The 15,000-nt window shown below is 42.6% G+C and overlaps 1 protein-coding gene across 1 annotated transcript in view; it reads right to left on the reverse strand.

The window, feature by feature from the left end:
- LOC143036948 (uncharacterized) overlaps positions 1-15,000 on the reverse strand; it is a 948,919-nt gene that overhangs the window by 659,639 nt on the left and 274,280 nt on the right. The window lies entirely within an intron of this gene.

Below are 15,000 nucleotides of genomic sequence, written 5' to 3' on the forward strand. Positions count from 1 at the left end.
CGAATGCCTCCGAGGTTGTAATTTCATTCTGGCTGCCGCTAATCAATTCTTTTCGTCACCAAGGGACAACCCATCAGTGGCAAATGTGGTCAACCTCCGTTGTCGACCGGAGATCCATTCAGAGTTCGATTATGTCAACAGAGACAACATTTGCATACATCCGAAACTTACGTGGAAGCAGAATTCACAGTCCCCCCTTTTTCTTTTTGCTTGATTAAATCTGTCTGGTGATGATAATTTAAGATTATATATATGTATATATATATATATATATATATATATATACAGTATATATATATATATATACATACTCGTTTCTCTTCTTAATGTATCCTGAAGGTGTCTGAATAAACGAAAGCGCTCGGTCCACATTTTATCATTTCCCCTTGTGTGTGTTTTTTCATACTTAGAACCACGAGTCTATGTGATTTCTCCTTCATATTATATATATATATATATATATATATATATATACATATATATATATATATATATATATATATATATATTTGCACACAAACTGTATATCCCACTTAAGGCGTTTCAACTAATAAGGGTTAGTGACACCTCAGACAAGGGCTTCCTTACGAGAGCGAGAGCGAGAGCGAGAGAGAGAGAGAGAGAGAGAGAGAGAGAGAGAGAGAGAGAGAGAGAGAGAGAGAAAGAGAGAGAGAGAGAGAGAGAGAGAGAGAGAGAGAGAGAGAGAGAGAGAGAGAGAGAGAGAGAGAGAGAGAGAGAGAGAGAGAGAGAGAGTGGGAGAAGAGAGAGAGAGAAAAGAGGACGGAGTCACTTTCCTGTCCCCTAACAATATACAGTACATACATTCAAACCGGAAATTTAAAATTTCGAAAATATCAAAACAGAAACTAAAAGTGTTGAAGGGCTGGCTCGCATCTCCCCTCAATGCTCCTCTTCTTTATCCCTTTACCCACAAGCCCTCTTCGTTCCCCACCCTAACCATCATCCTAATTATCCTTCTTTTATTCTCTTTCTTCCTCTCGCTTCAGCTCTTTCCAGCCCTTCGCTCCTCTCTTCTAGCCTGTGACGACACCATGTGCCTCTTCCATGCTTAAGCCTTTCCTCTCCAGGCCTTCTCTTAAATTTCAACTTTTTTCCATAACCTTTCCATATCTTTTCGAAGACACTTTTTTCCTTCTTTGTGATAATCTTCTTGCTAGCATGACCTTCCTATTATGCTATATATGCCTCTGCACGCATATATACGAGAGCGTCCGCGCTCATGTGTGCGCGCGTGTGTATGTGTGTGCAAATGTATATGTGTGTGTGCAAGTGTGTGTTTGTGTATACGTGCATGTGTGTGCATACATGTGTTTACGTGTATGTACATTCGTGTACGCGCTTGAGCGCATACAGACGAGTGCTTGAGCGCGCGTATTCGTACCAAATTACACCTGCGTTCGTCGAGCGTACACATGTGTGCGTATACGCGTATCTAACTGCTAGCACAGCGCGCAATTAATAGGACCGGGGGAGGGTCCGGGAACGAACCCGCAGTTCGACATCCGGGGAGCGGCGTACGGAGTCGAGAACTCAAGTGCGTGCCGGGGCGGGGGTGAGGGTGTGGAGTGAGTGTTTAGGGGTGTGCGGGGCTGATAGGGTGATAGGGGTGATAGGATGGGCGTGTGAGAGGGTGAGGGAGTGATGGGGTGAGCGTGTGAGAGGGTGAGGGGGTGATAGGGTGAGCGTGTGAGAGGATAAGGTTTATGGGGTGATAGGGTGAGCGTGTGAGAGGATAAGGTTAAGAGGATGAGGGGGGTGATAGGGTGAGCGCGTGAGAGGGTAAGGTTGAGAGGATGAGGGGTAGGGTGAGGAGGTGATAGGGTGAGCATGTGAGAGGGCAAGATTGGAAGGATGAGGGGGTGATATGGTGGGGGATGATAGGGTGAGGGGGGTAATAGGGCGAGCGTGTGAGAGGGTAAGGTTGAGGGGGTGAGGGGGGTGATAGGGTGATCGTGTGAGAGGGTAAGTTTGAGGGGGTGAGGGGGGTGATAGGGTGAGCGTGTGAGAGGGTAAGGTTGAGGGGGTGAGAGTAGGGGTGTGTGTTCGATTTTCCCCTCGCAATCCACGGATAAATTAGGGTTATTCGGTTTTATCCGAATAATGCATTATCCCCTTCAATACATTGAAAAAATCTACAAATTTTATTCTGGGGAAGAACTGGTTCACTTAAAGATTGATTAACGATTGAGATAGCCTAAGTAACCACGTAGTGACCACTGAAGCAATTGTTTTTTTTTATGAGAAGATTTGACAACTTTATGGACAGGAATGACTGTTGGTAAGGGGCAGGTAACTGGCTAGTGTAAGCCCTATGGTCTCTTGCAGTCTCCTCCACTCTTATGTTCGCCCTATTTCATTCTGCCGAGAGCCCCGAGACCGCATGTGTCCACCCTACTTGTCTCCCCGGCGCACTTTACATATTTTATTCTGCTTGACGCCACACGATGATATCGTTCAACCGTGAGGGCATTATTGCATCTGAGAAGTTAACCCATCGCAAAAAGTGACGAGATTTATACATCCTATTATGGTTAACGTTTGTCGGTTAAGCTTAAGATAAGTCGTTTATATTAAGCTTAACAGGCGGAGTCAATAAGGGGAATGACAACATCAAAAGCGACAACATTTTCACACTGAATGAGAATCCGACAAGAAATAATGGTCTCAAACTGTCAGGAAATAGATTTAATTTGGAAAAGGGTAGAAACAAATTCGCCAATCGCGTAGTTAATGAATGGAATAAACTTCCTACAGAGACAGTGCAATGTAGTTCAGTTCGAAGCTTTAAGATTCGTTTAGATAAACATCTAGGCAAGATGCTGTAATGACTGTCATTTATTTTATATTATTTGTTTGTTATTATTTGTCTGTTTGGTTATTATTTGCTTGATTTTCATTTATTATTATATATCTGTCAATCTATTATTATTTACTATTTACCTGTTTGTTTATTATTTAACTATACCTACGCATTTATTCTATATACTATTGTTTATATTATATATTTATTTTTGTATTTATCATTATCATATTTTTTTTGCATCCGACCTAGTTATGGACCAAAAGGTCTCCTGTCGGCATTCTCCACCGTTGTAGTCCTTTGTGATGTGTTGGTTAAATACGTTAATTCCCCCCCGAGACACACTTCACACATTTTGTTCTGGTCTCCATTCAGGCGATCATGTCAACATGAAGGTCCTCAGTGCGTAAACAGACTTCAGTTTATCATCCCAACTGTCGTCTGGAGATTTTTACAAAGGATTACAAAGGAGGAGCATGCCGACAGTAGACCTTTTGGTCCATATCTAGGTCAGATGCGAAAAAATATATAATAATGATAAATAAATAAACAAATAAAAGTTATAACAACATTAATAATAAACAAAATAAATAAACGCATAGGTACAGTCATATAATAAACAAACAGGAAAATAGTAGATAATAATAAACTGACAGATAAATAATAATAAACGAAACCTCCTCATGTGTAAGAATAAACATTTATCAAACATAAACATTCATCAAAAATTTCATCATGAAAATGTGTTTCTATACTTTATATACGCTGGTGTCAGTCGATTTCATTCATACGAGGATCTCTCGTAGTCTTGGGGGTTACGGATATGGCAGACCCCAGGGGGAGTGCAAACCCCCAGGGGGGGGCAGTGTCCCCCCTCTCCCCCATCCATGGGCCCCCAAAGGCAGCGCCCCCCCCCCCTTCATTTTAACAACGGAAACGAGAAAGGTCCCCCTCTTGGCAATAAACCAATTTATCTATTTGTATAAATATCATCTTGTCCTGAGCACACTCCGGTGAGTATTTACACACACACACACACACACACACACACACACACACACACACACACACACACACACACACACACACACACACACACACACACACACCACACACACACACACACACACACACACACACACAATTTACGCACACATTCATAGACATGCACACTCTTACTCTCTCAGTCACTCGTTCTCTCTCTCTCTCTCTCTATCTATCTATCTCTCTCTTTCTCTCTCTCTCTCTCTCTCTCTCTCTCTCACACCCTCTCTCATACACAAACATCCCCCTCACACACACATACACATGCACAAACTCACACACATGCACACACTCACTCTCTCAGTCACGCGTTCATTCACTCACCCTCTCTCTTTCTCTCCCCTCTCCCTCTCTCTCTCTCCCTCTTTCTCTCTCTTATCCACAAACACCCTCACCCCATACAAACACTTTACCCCTATAAACAAACACACCATTATCCCCACCCCAGAAAAAAATATTTCCACTGCTATACACAAACACAAATTATGCATATATAACGAACATACACTATTAGTGTACACGCACGGACGCGCGCATTCGTATATGCGAAAAAGAAGAGAAAAAATCCAACTCTTCAATACGGAATGTATCAGGGTGAAGGGACTTGAATGTTTTATTCTGGCTAATACCAGGCGATTTTATTCATGTCAGGGGGAAGTCCTGTACAGTGGAGGGTTGTGTTCAGCCTCTCGATTTGACGAATTCGATTAACTCTTAACTACTCACTCTAACTAAACAGACACATTTAAAGATGACGTTCTTAATAACGATTGATAGGCTTATCTGTAACGAATTAACCTCTGAGGATTAAAAAGTTAACTTTCATATTAACAATGGGACTTGTTAACCTCCCCCATGTTCTGCCTATATACTTATAATTTACTCGTAGCATTCAGAACCACTACTTCACAATGAGAATGCACGGAAACATATACAAACACAAACGCCATCAATGAAAAAAAAAAATATATAAAAAAAAAAAATATATATATATATATATATATATATATATACTGCATATATCAAACATATTGTTTCTGTGTAGATATGTATAATCCTCACCAACTAAAGCAGTTATAGATGGAAAGTGGCTAAAGGTTTTTACACAAAACTGTAGTAGACCAACGAACACGACCGTCATCGTCTAACAATCTGAGCTCAGCTGATCCATTAAGCAGGGAGGAAGGCAAAGGGAATTCAGTAGTTGCTTGCAAGCCTTTAGATTGGAATCGAGGCAATTTATTGACGAGAAAAGCGAAATTAAGAGAGGGTAAACACTCCGCCTACTTATCCATGTAAATTAACCCCCTTTTCCCCTTAGCCCTCTGGTGGGTAGATGGGTTTCCCCTCAGCTGATTAAAATCGCCTGTAGACAGCCAGAATAGAAAATAAAAATTGAAACGTTGACGCCAATGGGGCATTTCCTCGAGAGTAGTTAATGAGTGGAATAAACTTAATAATGCGCTGACAACTAAAACTATTATTTGTTTTAAGAGAAGATTAGATGACATGGAACTACCTAGTGTAGGCCTTATAGTCCCTTGCATTCTTCTTCATTCTTATGTACTTATGATATGGTGTAACGTCACACACTCCCTCCTATCGGGAGGCTACGACGATGCCCCTTACAGTGGACTTTGTAGGCGTGGAATTTAATGAACCATGCCCTTGGTTCAGCTTCGCCGGTGGCGGGATTCGAACCGCCATCCCTTCTACCTTCGCCGCATTTAACGACGCCCTAACCCGCTCAGCCAGCGAGCTTCTTATGTTACAAAGGATTACAAAGGCGGAGCATACCGACAGGAGACCTTTTGGTCCATATCTAGGTCGGATGCGAAAAAAAAAAATAATAAATGAATAAATAAAAACAATAATAATGTAAATAACAAATAAAATACATAAATAAATGCATAGGTATAGTTAAATAATAAATAAACATAAATAGTAAATAATGATAATTTGACATATAACTAGTAATTAATGAGAATCAAACAGACAAATGGTAACAAAACAAAAACAAATAACATAAAATAAATGATAATCATTACAGCATCTTGCTTAGGTGTTTATCTAAATGATTCTTAAAGCTTCGAACTGAACGACATTGCACTGCCTCTGCAGGAAGTTTATTCCATTCATTAACTACACGGTTGGCGAAGTTGTTTCTATCTACTTCCAAATTGAATCTATTTCAGGACAGTTTGAGACCATTGTTTCTTGTCGGATTCTCATTCAGTGTGAATTTTTTTTCACTTTTGATGATGTCATTGTCAATTCCCTTTAGAATTTTAAAGACCTGTATCAAGTCACCTCTGATCTGGAAAAAAAAGCAGAATAAAGACAAGAGGGTCCCTCTCGGATGAATAAGATCACCTGACGACAGGCATAGAAATATACAAAAACGTAACTGAATATTACAGGACATTTCAATGATCTTACACTGGATGTCGCCAGACGATTTTATTCGCCTCAAAGAAACATCGATGGACTTTTCATCTCCCCGACGATCCTTTTCGTACCGACTTTTCAACTTAAGAACATTAGAACTGCGAAGACCGCAAGAGACCATCAGGCCTACACGAGGCAGTTACACGTCCCTGCCATCCCTAACTGTAAATCATTATATCTCCTCTTGAAACCACCAATTATTTCGTCGCCCAGTTAGGTAGAAGAAAACAAATATTCAATCACCCGACGCGTATTTTAAGTCTTTATCGTGGGTGTCGCCATATGATTTTATTCAAACAATGTGGGGGGAAACCTTTTTTAGTGAAAAGGTCTAATTACTTACGCTTTCGTACCGTAGATGAACTCACGTAGGGAACAAAGATAAACACGGGGAGTTGGGTTCTCTGCTATTCAACGCTTATATAGCACAGAAATGGAAAGAATACATATGTATACATGTATATGTATCATATATGTATCATAGGAATGCATGTATATGTAAATTTGTATGTGTGTATATATGTATAAACACATATTTATACGTATATGTTTCATATATGTATCATATGAATGCATGTATATGTAAATGTGTATGTGTGTATATATGTATAAACACGTAGATTTATACGTATACGTATCATACATGTATCATATGAATGCATGTATATGTATGTGTCTATACTCGTATATGTATAAACATACGTATATTTATACGTATACGGAAACCTAAATAGAATTACCATATATAAATATTATATAGTATCATATGAATGCATGTGTACGTATATGTGTATATGTGTGTACATATGTATAAACACACGTATACTTTTACGGAAACCTAAATAGAATTACACCAAGCGTCTGATATATGTATACATGTATCACATACGTATATATATTCTATGTGTATACATATGTATAAACACACGTATACTCATGCGGAAACCTAAATAGAATTACACCAAGCGTCTGATATATCCTAATCCATACAATATAGTTCACCCTGAAGAATTTGACACCTCTAGCAAAAATGGTTAATTTAACATTTTTCTGTCGCCAAACGATTACAAACTAATGAGGGAAAGTCGCCATAACGAAAGGGTTAGGACAACGTTTCCCAAACTTTTCCGACCATAGCACCCCCTGTTGTCATGTCTAAGCAGTCCAGCACCCCTACCTTGTTATCAGAAGGATAAACGAAAGTGAAGTGTACTGCTTGATCATTTATTTTCTTGATTCCTTAAAACTGAAACAAATTAACAATATTGTTTGTAGAAGAAATAAGAACACCCTAGAAAAATAAAATAGCATGGAAAAAGTCAAATATGTACAACCGGGTAATCAATGATACACAACTTGTAGGAGGGTTCGCCTAATATGGGAATTGGATAAAATGAGACTAAGTCTTCTGCAGTTACGTGAAGTGTGGTCGGGGACTTATACAGTCCTTCTGAACCATCGCACGTGGCTCAGTCACTAGCGTTTTGACTTCGTGATTATGCACGCACAGGTCAGGGTTCGAATCCCTTGGCAGAGCTTCTAAAAATGTTCAACCAATAATACATATATCAATGTGATTTCTGTGTGCATCACTTCCCAGCACCCCCCTATATTTGATTTCAGCCACCTAGGTTGGGAAACGCTGAGTTAGGACTACTTTGAGATCATTCCATTAATCTTTATTTCTTTGTCGCCAGATGTTTTTCTTCAGCTGAAGGGGAAGCCCATGGAATTAAATATGTGGGCGTGCGGGCGCAGCACCAAGGGTACACAGGTCCGCCCGCAACAAACGAGGAAGCTCTAGATGGCAACACTCTTTGTTTACATTCGCGATGCGGTTGTTTGCTATCCAATGCGCCCTCGTCCTCTCCTCTCTTCTTACATTCTTCCTCTTTCTCCTCTTCCTCCTCCTCTTTCTCCTCTTCTTTCTCTTCCTCCTACTACTATTTTTCGTCATCATTACCTTCCGTATGATCTTCTTTCCTCTATTTCTCTTCTTCATACTATTCCTCTTCTATTGTTACCTTTTCCTCTTCTTCCTCCTCCTCCTCTTCTTTCTCCTCTTCCTCCTTCTACTACTATTTCTCATCATCATTATCTTCCGCATGATCTTCTATCCTCTATTTCTCTTCTCCCTATTACTCTTCTTCTATCGTTACCTTTTCCTCTTCCTCCCCTCTGTGGCTGTCCCCGTTTCCCCTCTTCTACATTCCCTCCCTCCCTCCCTCCCTCCTTCACATCCTCCCTCCCTCCCATCCTCCCTACCTCTTGCTGTTCCTCTTCTACCTTTCCGAAATATGTAAAAGTTTCATCACGTCTTCTCCTCCTCCTCTCCTCCTCCCCCTCCTGCTCCTCTTTCCCCTCTCTTCTCCTCCTCCTGCTCCTCTTTCCCCTCTCTCCTCCTCCTCCTCTTTCCCCTCTCTCCTCCTACTCCTCTTTCCCCTCTCTCTTCCTCCTCCTCCTCTCCTCTCGTCCTCCTCTTTCCCCTCTCTCCTCCCCCTCTCCTCCTACTCCTCTTTCCCCTTTCTCCTCCTCCTCCTCTTACTCCACCTCGTCCTTCCCCTCCCCTCTCCTCCTCTCCTTCTCCCCCTCTCCTCCATCTCCTACTACTCTTCCTCCTTTCCTCCTTCTTCTCCCCCTCCCATTTACTCCTCGTCATCCCCTCCTCCTCCTCCTCCTCCACCTTCTCCTCCCTCTCATTTCTCTTCCTCATCACCCCTTTAAGCCCTTCCACTTTTTTTCCTGCGCCGTTTTTTGATGGTTCCATCTTTTATCATTTTCCATTTTTACTTCCTGGAGAAAACCCACACAAGACAGGCATATACGACATTTCTAAAATAAATAAATAAACAAATAAATAAATAAAAATAGAATATAGATAAATAAATATAAATAAGATATAAATATAAATATAGATGAAAATATATATATATAAATAAACATAGATAAAAAATATCAATATAAATAAAAACACCAATTTTACGCACGGAGGCGCTTAGCTGTGGCACCTTTGCCCTAGGTGCTTGGCTTGCCATGGCAAGTGGCAGTCACCAGTACTTGTTGCGGGGGTTGATGGGTTCAACAGCGTCCGTGTTATGAGAAACAAGACTGAAACAAACCTGCCACACAAAGCAACGCCACATAGTTCTATTCAGCTCGGGGAAATGGGGGGGTCTCGACCTCTGAAGGCCCCTTTCACTTCGGGGGTCGGGACACCCAAAGAAAAGGGAAAGGTTAATCAACTTTGGCGTTCATCTCTTTACGTTCAGCAGCCTCCTCCTCTTCCTCCTCCTCCTCCTCCTCCTCCTCCTACTCTTACACCACCTCCTCCTTCTATCCCTCCATCAGCACCTCTATCTACTTTCCCTCTCACTACTTCCTCCTCCTCCTCCTCCTCCTCCTCTTACACCACCACCTCCTTCTACCCCTCCATCAGCACCTCTATCTACTTTCCCTCTCACTACTTCCTCCTCCTCCTCCTCCTCGTCCTCCTCCTCTTACACCACCACCTCCTTCTACCCCTCCATCAGCACCTCTATCTACTTTCCCTCTCACTTCTCCCACCTCCACCCCCTCCTCCTCCTCCTCCTCCTCCTCCTCCTTCTCCTCCTCCTCCGGCCTCCCTTCTTCCTCTCTCTCCCCCCTCCTCCTCCTCCTTCTCTTCCCTCTCCTCCTACCCCTCCATCAGTACCTCTACCACGTTCCCCTCCCTCACTTCTTCCACCTCCTCCTCCTCCTCCTCTTCCCTTTCCCGAGTGCCTCCTCGTCCTTTCTCCGCTACCCTCCTCCCTCGCTTCCCTCTACTCCTCTTCAATCACATTTCCTTCCCTCGCTACTTTTACCTCTTCCTCCTCTCATTGCGTTCGCCTTTTCCCTCCTCTTACCTATCCTCTTTCTCTTCTTCCTCACGCTCTTCCTCCTCCTCCTCTTCTTCCTCTCCTTTCCTTCTCACTACCTCCTATTCCTCCTCCTCCTCCTCTTCCTCTCCTTTCCTTCTCACTACCTCCTCTTCCTCCTCCTCTTCTTCCTCTCCTTCTCTTCTCACCACCTCCTCTTCTTCTTTCTCCTCCTCCTTCTTTTCCTGCTATTCCTCCCCATCCTATTACAACGCCTTTTTCTTAGTCATGATATTTTCGTTCTCTAGCCTCCTCCCCCTCCCATCCTTCTCCTTCTCCTGTTCTCTTCTTCCCCTTCATTCTACTTGCCTCGTTCTTCTTCGGTTGAGGCCTCAACACCATCCATCAACTACTCAATTTCTCCTCTCATTCCTTCTCTTTCCTCTTCCCTCTTCATCCCCATCCACTCCTTTCTATCTACAACCTTCCACCACTCGTTTCATTCTTCCTCCTCCTCTTTCTCTTCCACCTCCTCCTCCTCCACCTCTTCCTCCTCCTCCTCCACCTCCTTTTCCTACTCCTCCTCCTCCTCTTTCTTCTCCACCTCCTCCTCCTCCTCTTCCTCCCCCTGCTCTTCCTCCTCCTCTTACTTCTCTTCCGTCTTGTACTCTTTCTACTACTCCCTTTTTCTCCCTTTTCTCAATTCTCCTCTTTATTCTTCTTTTCCTTTTCCTTCTTTTCTTCTTTCTTTTCCCCTCATTGCCTTCTCTCTGCTTCTCATTCTCTTTCCTTCACTTTCTTCTCCTTCTCCTCCTTTACTTCAGTCTCCTCCACCTCCCCTCTTCTCTTCCCCTCCCCTCTTCTCCTCCCTCCCCTCTTCTCCTCCCTCCCCTCTTCTCCACCCTCCCCTGTTCTCCCTCTCCCCCCTTCTCTTCCCCTCCACACGACAGGTTAGCCAATGACCCAATACCTCCGTTTCGAATCGTTACCCTTCTTCACTCTAATCCTCCTCCTCCTCCCCTCACTTCTTCCTCCTCCTCCTCCCCTCACTTCTTCCTCCTCCTCCTCCCTCACCACTACCTCCTCCTCCCTCACCACCTCCTTCTCCTCTTCTTTCTCCCTCACCACCTCCTCCTTCTCTCCACCACCTCCTTCTCCTCCTCCCCACCACCACCTTCTACCACCACCACCTCCTCCTCCTCTTCCCCTCCTCCCCACCACCACCTTCTCCTACCACCACCACCTCCTCCTCTTCCCCTCCTCCCCACCACCACCTTCTCCTACCACCACCACCTCCTCCTCCTCCTCCCCTCCTCCTCACCACCTCCTCCTTCTCCCCATCACCACCACCACCACCACCTCCTCCTCCTCCCCTATGACCACCTACTCCTCCCTCACCTCCTCCTCCTCTTCCTTCACAACCACTCCTTCCTCCTCCTCCTCTTTCTCTCTTTACACTCCTACTCCTCTTTCCCCTCTCTCCTCCTCCTCCTCTTACTCCACCTCGTCCTTCCCCTTCCCTCTCCTCCTCTCCTCTAATTCTATTTTTTCCTTCTCCACTTTGCTCTCTTCTTCTACCTCTCAAGGTCCTTTTTTCTATTTATGTCACCGGGTGAATAAAATCACCTGACGGCAGCCAAAATAAAACTAATAAATCACCATCAGCAGTGAACAATCGTTACCTTTCCCTCTTCTCCTTTTGCTTTCTTCTTATTCTATTTTCTATTTCAGTGCAGTCCTCCTGTCCCTTGTCTTCTGCTCCCTCTTCTATTTATGCGAGATTTCTTTTTCCTTTTTTCTTCCTCGTCCACTTCGTTCTCGTTACAATGGCCTCTCTCTTTTTTCATTCCTGCTCCTTTCCTGCCCTTACTTTTGTCTCCATTTCCCACGCAGGCTTCCAATTCTATCCCCACCTCTCTCTCTCCCCTTCTCTCTCCTCCCTCTCTCTCTCTCTCCTTCTGTCTCTCTTCTCCCCTCTCTCTCTCTCTCTCTCTCTCTCTATTTCTCTCTTCCTCCCTCTCCCCCCCAATTTTCTGTTGTTCTTCTGGCCTTGCTATCTTCCTTTCCTTCCTCCTCTCCTCCTTTTCTTCATCCCATTTACTCTCTCGCCATCCTCATCTTCTCACCTCCTCCTCCTCCTCCTCCTCCTACTCCTCTTCTTCCTCCTGCTCCTTCTTCTTAAGTATCAACTATTTTCTCTTTATATTTGTACTCCCTCATCCCTTTCTTCTTCCTATTCTTGTTCTTCGTTTCCTTATTTGGTGGAATTTTTTTTTTTTAGTTATGCTCTTTAATTCTCTCTCTCCTCTTGATCTCTTCCGTCTCCATTTTTATTTTCAATCATGATTATCTTCCTTCTCCTCCTCCTCCTCCTCTTTCTCTTATTATCTTCTATTCCCTTTCATTTACTACTATCTTCTTCTTCTTACGTGGAACATCCTACTAGCTTCATACTTCTCATCTTCCTATTCTTCTTCTTCCTTCCGTTTCATTCCTCACCTCCTCTTCCTCCTTTGCCATCTCTTCCTACTCCTCCTTCTCTTCCCTCTCTCCTCTTTCTCACTTCTTGTGCACCATCTTCCTTCATTTCTCTTCCTCCTGTTATGTATAATCCTCCTTTTCAACCCCATCTTCTTCCTCTTCCTCTTTCTCCTCCTCCTCCTCATTCTTTAATTCAATTTCTCTCTTTGTGTGCTGTCCTCTTCCTACTCCTCCTCTTCCTCCTCCTCCTCCTACTCTTCCATTTCTTCCTCCTCCTCCTACTCTTCTTCTTCCTCCTCCTCCTCCTCTTCCTCCTCCTCCTCTTCCTCATTCTTTAATTCAATTTCTCTCTTCGTGTGCTGTTCTCCTCCTACTCTTCCTCCTCCTCTTCCTCTTCCTACTCTTGCTCTCCCTCCTCCTCATTCTTTAATTCAAGTTCTCTCTTCGTGTGCTATCCTCCTTCTACTCCTCCTCCTCTTCCTCTTCCTCCTCCACCTCCTCTTCCTCCTCCTCCTAGACTTCCTCCTCCTCCTAGACTTCCTCTTCCTTCTCTTCCTCTTCCTCCTTCTCATTCTTTAATTCAATTTCTCTCTTCGTGTGCTGCCCTCCTCCTACTCTTCCTCCTCCTACTCTTACTCTTCCTCCTTCTCCTCCTCTTCCTCTTCCTCCTCCTCATTCTTTAAGTTCTCTCGAGTGATGTCCTCCTCCTACTCTTTCTCCTCTCCCTCCTCCTCCTCCTCCTCCTCCTCTTCCTCTGCGCTGTTACCTCTCTCCTCCGTCGACGTAATCTTCTTAGCCGTCGAATGGCCTCCATCATCAAATGTCGACTCCAACTACGATTGACTGTCCATCAACCATCAATTGTCCAACAGTAACCATCATTTGGCAGCATTGCCCAATTGTCCACGGAAAGTGCGACTACATATATGTATGTATATATGTATGTATTTATGCATGTATGTATATATATATGTACGTATGTATCCATGTATATATATGCATGTACGTATGTATCCATGCACTGTATATGTATGCATGTACACCGGTATATATATATATATATATATATATTTATATATACATACATATATATATATGTATCCATGTATAGGTATGCATGTATATGTATGCATGTATACCGGTATATGTATGTATATATTTATATATGTATGTATATATGTATCTATGTATGTATGTATCTACGTATGTATGTGCGTATTTGAGGACAGAGGAGAAACGGAAACACGAGAAGAGGTTTGAGTTTTATTACCAACGTTTCGACACTCTGGTCTCTTTTTCAAGGTACTCAAAGCTCCTCTCTCGTGTTTCCGTTTCCTCTCTGTCCTCAAATCTGTTACGATGAATAATGATCGTACGTACGTGTATATATGAGTGTGTGCGCGTGCATGTATGTGGTGTATGTATGTATACATGTAAATATATGCATATATACGTGTGTGTATAAGTATGTTATATATGTAAATCGTATATATATTATATATATATATATATATATATATATATATATATATATATATATGAGTGTGTGTGTGCATGTCTGCGGTGTATCTATGTATGCATGCATGTATGCATACATGTATATATACGTATGTATGTATATGTTATATATGTAAACAAATATTATACAAACATTCTTTGAATTGACTTCTACTTCACTAAAATTTTATAGATCCTCAAATATTTTCTTATCGAGTAGCATATCATATTCTATTCTGGTTAGCGCTAAGCTATTCCATATATCACCGTGACACCAGGAAATGGGTCAATAATATCACATTCCGTTTGAACGAATATTCGTATATTCATAAACATACGAATAAATATTCAATTATCGAAAAAAAAAACACACAAGCGAACAAAACTAAAGAGAAAAGTTCTCCCATAACTCCTAGAAAGACAATAACGAAGTCAGCTATGATTACCACAACCGTAACAGGAGAAATGGATTAATTGGATACAACCTTACACCCTAAAACACATTCATAATCAAATCCCATGTTGATCTCGGAGAGCCTACGCGAGTTCAAGTGACTTTCTTTAATCACCAATTAAAAGAGTTTTCCTTTAGATGACGTTTGCAGCAAATAGACGAAATATGGGAAAAGGACACAAAGCCTGGATAAAGAAATATGTATAAGGCTGCGTCTCGTGCAGGGGACATAATAAAATATGATCACGTTTGACATATGTACTGTGCACGCGCGCATGTGTGTGTGCATGTATGTATGTATGTATGTATGTATGTATGTATGTATGCATGGTGTGTGTGTGTGTGTGTGTGTGTGTGTGTGTGTGTGTGTGTGTGTGTGTGTGTGTGTGTGTGTGTGTGTGTGTGTGAGAGAGAGAGAG

This window comes from Oratosquilla oratoria, chromosome 21 (genome assembly GCF_046742065.1).
Source record: "Oratosquilla oratoria isolate Oo_2021 chromosome 21, ASM4674206v1, whole genome shotgun sequence".
NCBI lineage: Eukaryota > Metazoa > Arthropoda > Malacostraca > Stomatopoda > Squillidae > Oratosquilla > Oratosquilla oratoria.